Source organism: Orcinus orca, chromosome 9, assembly GCF_937001465.1.
Source record: "Orcinus orca chromosome 9, mOrcOrc1.1, whole genome shotgun sequence".
In the NCBI taxonomy this organism is placed as follows: domain Eukaryota; kingdom Metazoa; phylum Chordata; class Mammalia; order Artiodactyla; family Delphinidae; genus Orcinus; species Orcinus orca.
In genome coordinates, this window is record NC_064567.1 from 51,536,658 (window position 1) to 51,541,625 (window position 4,968).

Consider the following 4,968-nt stretch of genomic DNA (forward strand, 5'->3'; position numbering starts at 1 on the left):
TGATTTTCTCTGTATAGCTTTGCTCTTACCATTTGTCCTATGGTTCTGTCTCTCCGTTTTTTGTTTTTTTAGTATAGTTTTTAGCACTTCTTATCATTGGTGGATGTTTTGATTGGATTGCTCTCTTCTTTCTTTTTTTATTACTTAAAATTATTTTTTTGTTTTTAATAATATTTACTATCTTTTATTTTAATAACTATTTTATTTTATTGTATTTCCTTTTTCTTTCTTCCTCCCTCCCTCCCTCCGTCCCTCTCTCTCTCTTTCTTTTTTCTTCCTTTCTTCCTTCCTTCCTCCCTCCCTCCCTCCTTTCTTTCTTTCTTTCTTTCTTTCCTTCCTTCCTTCCTTCCTTCTTTCTCCCTTTTATTCTGAGCCATGTGGATGACAAGGTCTTGGTGCTCCGGCCAAGAGTCACACCTGTGCCTCTGTGGTGGGAGAGCCGAGTTCAGGATATTGGTCCACCAGAGACCTCACAGCTCAACATAATATCAAACGGCAAAAGCTCTCCCAGAGATCTCCATCTCAACACCAAGACCCAGCTCCACTCAACAACCAGTAAGCTACAGTGCTGCACACCCTATGCCAAACAACTAGTAAGACAGGAACACAACACAACCCATTAGCAGAGAGGCTGCCTAAAATCATATGGTCACAGACACCCCAAAACACACTACGAGACGCAGACCTCCCCACCAGAAAGACAAGATCCAGCCTCATCCACCAGAACACGGGCACTAGTCCCCTCCACCAGGAAGTCTACACAACCCACTGAACCAAACTTAGCAACTGGGGACAGACACCAAAAACAACAGAAACTATAAACCTGCAGCCTGCGAAAAGGAGACCACAAACAGAGTAAGCTAAGCAAAATGAGAAGACACAGAAACACACAGCAGATGAAGGAGCAAGGTAAAAACCCACCAGACTAAACAAATGAACAGGAAATAGGCAGTCTACCTGAAAAAGAATTCAGAATAATGATAGTAATGATGATCCAAAATCTTGGAAATAGAATGGAGAAAATACAAGAAATGTTTAACAAGGACGTAGAAGAACTAAAGAGCAAACAAACAATGATGAACAACCCAATAAATGAAATTAAAAATTCTCTAGAAAGAATCAATAGCAGAATAACTGAGGCATTAGAATGGATAAGTGACCTGGAAGATAAAATAGTGGAAATAACTACTGCAGAGCAGAATAAAGAAAACAGAATGAAAAGAATTGAGGACAGTCTCAGAGACCTCTGGGATAATATTAAATGAACGAACATTCGAATTATAGGGGTCCCAGAAGAAGAAGAGAAAAAGAAAGAGACTGAGAAAATATTTAAAGAGGTTAATAGTTGAAAACTTCCCTAATATGGGAGAGGAAATAGTTAATCAAGTCCAGGAAGTAAAGAGAGTCCCATACAGGATAAATCCAAGGAGAAACACACCAAGACACATATTAATCAAACTATCAAAAATTAAATAAAAAGAAAAAATATTAGAAGTAGCAAGGGAAAAACAACAAATAACATACAAGGGAATCCCCATAAGGTGAACAGCTGATCTCTCAGCATTAGGTCTGCAAACCAGAAGGGAGTGGCAGGACATATTTAAAGTGATGAAAAAGAAAAGCCTACAACCAAGATTACTCTACCCAGCGATGATATCATACAGACTCAACAGAGAATTTAAAACCTTTACAGATAAGCAAAAGTTAAGAGAATTCAGAAGCACTAAACCAGTTTAACAAAAAATGCTAAAGGAACCTCTCTAGGCAGGAAACACAAGAGAAGGAAAAGACTTACAAAACAAACCCAAAACAATTAAGAAAATAGTAATAAGAACATACATATTGATAACTACCTTAAATGTAAATGGATTACATGCTCCAAACAAAAGAACCAGACTGGCTGAATGGATCCAAAAACAAGACCCGTATATATGCTGTCTACAAGAGACCAATGTCAGACATAGGGACACATACATACAGACTGAAAGTGAGGGGATGGAAAAAGATATTCCATGCAAATGGAAATCAAAAGAAAGCTGGAGTAGCAATTCTCCTATCAGACAAAACAGACATTAAAATAAAGACTATTATAAGAGACAAAGAAGGACATTACATAATGATCAAGGGATCGAACCAGGAAGAAGATATAACAATTATAAATATCTATGCACCCAAAATAGGACCACCTCAATACATAAGGCAAATACTAACAGCCATAAAAGGGGAAATCGACAGTAACACAATCATAGTAGGGGACTTTAACACCTCACTTTCACCAATGGACAGATCATCCAAAATCAAAGTAAATAAGGAAACACAAGCTTTAAATGATACATTAAACAAGACGACCTTAATTGATATTTATAGGACATTCCATCCAAAAACAACAGAATACACTTTATTCTAAAGTGCTCATGGAACATTCTCCAGGATAGGTCATATCTTGGGTCACAAATCAAGCCTTGGTAAATTTAAGAAAATTGAAATCGTATCGAGTATCTTTACCGAACACAACGCTACGAGACTAGATATCGACTATAGGAAAAAATCTGTAAAAAATACAAACACATGGAGGCTAAACAATACACTACTAAATAACCAAGAGATCACTGAAGAAATCAAAGAGAAACCAAAAAATACCTAGCAACAGATAACAATGAAAACACAATGACCCAAAACCTATGGGATGCAGCAAAAGCAGTTCTAAGAGGGAAGTTTAAAGCAATACAATCCTACCTTAAGATACAAGAAACATCTCAAATAACCTAACCTTACACCTAAAGCAATTAGAGAAAGAAGAACAAAAAAACTCCAAAGTTAGCGGAAGGGAAGAAATCATAAAGATCAGATCAGAAATAAATGAATAAGAAATGAAGGAAACAATAGCAAACATCAAAAAAAAACTAAAAGCTGGTTCTTTGAGAAGATAAACAAAATGATAAACCATTAACCAGACTCATCAAGAAAAAAAGGGAGAAGACTAAATCAATAGAATTAGAAATGAAAAGAAAAAGTAACAACTGACACTGCAGAAATACAAATGATCAGGAGAGATTACTACAAGCAACTATATGCCAATAAAATGGACAACCTGGAAGAAATGGACAAATGCTTCGAAAAGCACAACCTTCTGAGACTGAACCAGGAAGAAATAGGAAATATGAATAGACCAATCACAAGCACTGAAATTGAAACTGTGATTAAAAGTCTTCCAACATACAAAAGTCCAGGACCAGATGGCTTCACAGGTGAATTCTATCAAACATTTAGAAGAGCTAACACCTATCCTTCTCAAACTCTTCCAAAATATAGCAGAGGGAGGAACACTCCCAAACTCATTCTATGAGGCCACCATCACCCTGATACCAAAACCAGACAAAGATGTCACAAAGAAAGAAAACTACAGACCAGTATCACTGATGAACACAGATACAAAAATCCTCAACAAATTATTAGCAAAGAGAATCCAACAGCACATTAGAAGGATCATACACCATGATCAAGTGGGGTTTATCCCAGGAATGCAAGGATTCTTCAATATACGCAAATCAATCAATGTGATAAACCATATTAACAAACTGAAGAATAAAAACCATATGATCATCTCAATAGATGCAGAAAAAGCTTTTGACAAAATTCAACACCCATTTATGATAAAAACTCTCCAGAAAGTGGGCACAGAGGGAAATTTCCTCAACATAATAAAGGCCATATATGACAAACCCACAGCAAACATCATTCTCAATGGTGAAAAACTGAAAGCATTTCCTCTAAGATCAGGAACAAGACAAGGATGTCCACTCTCACCACTATTATTCAACATAGTTTTGGAAGTCCTAGCCACAGCAATCAGAGAAGGAAAAGAAATAAAAGGAATACAAATTGGAAAAGAAGAAGTAAAACTGTCACTGTTTGCAGATGACATGACACTATACATAGAGAAATCTAAAGATGCCACCAGAAAACTACTAGAGCTAATCAATGAATTTGGTAAAGTTGCAGGATACAAAATTAATGCACAGAAATCTCTTGCATTCCTACACACTAATGATGAAAAATCTGAAAGAGAAATTAAGGAAACACTTCCATTTACCACTGCAACAAAAAGAATAAAATACCTAGGAACAAACCTACCTAAGGAGACAAAAAACCTGTATGCAGAAAGCTATAAGACACTGATGAAAGAAATTAAAGATGATACCAACAGATGGAGAGATACGCCATGTTCTTGGATTGGAAGAATCAATATTGTGAAAATGACTATACTACCCAAAGCAATCTACAGATTCAGTGCAATCCCTATCAAATTACCAACGGCATTTCTTACAGAACTACAACAAAAAAACTTAAAATTTGTATGGAGACACAAAAGATCCCGAATAGCCAAAGCAGTCTTGAGGGAATAAAACAGAGCTGGAGGAATCAGACTCCCTGACTTCAGACTATACTACAAAGCTACAGTAATCAAGACAATATAGTACTGGCACAAAAACAGAAACATAGATCACTGGAACAAGATAGAAAGCCCAGAGATAAACCCACGCACCTATGGTCAACTATTCTATGACAAAGGAGGAAAGGATATATAGTGGAGAAAAGACAGTCTCTTCAATAAGTGGTGCTGGAAAAATTGGACAGCTACAAGAATGAAATTAGAACACTCTCTAACAGCATACACAAGAATAAACTCAAAATGGATTACAGACGTAAATGTAAGCGCGGACACTATAAAACTCTTAGAAGAAAACATAGGAAGAACACTCTTTGACATAAATCACAGCAAGATCTTTTTTGATCCACCTCCTAGAGTAATGGAAATAAGAACAAAAATAAACAAATGGGACCTAATGAAACTTCAAAGCTTTTGCACAGCAAAGGAAACCATAAACAAGACAAACAGACAACCCTTTGAAGGGAAGGAAATATTTGCAAATGAATCAACGGACAAAGGATTAATCTCCAAAATAT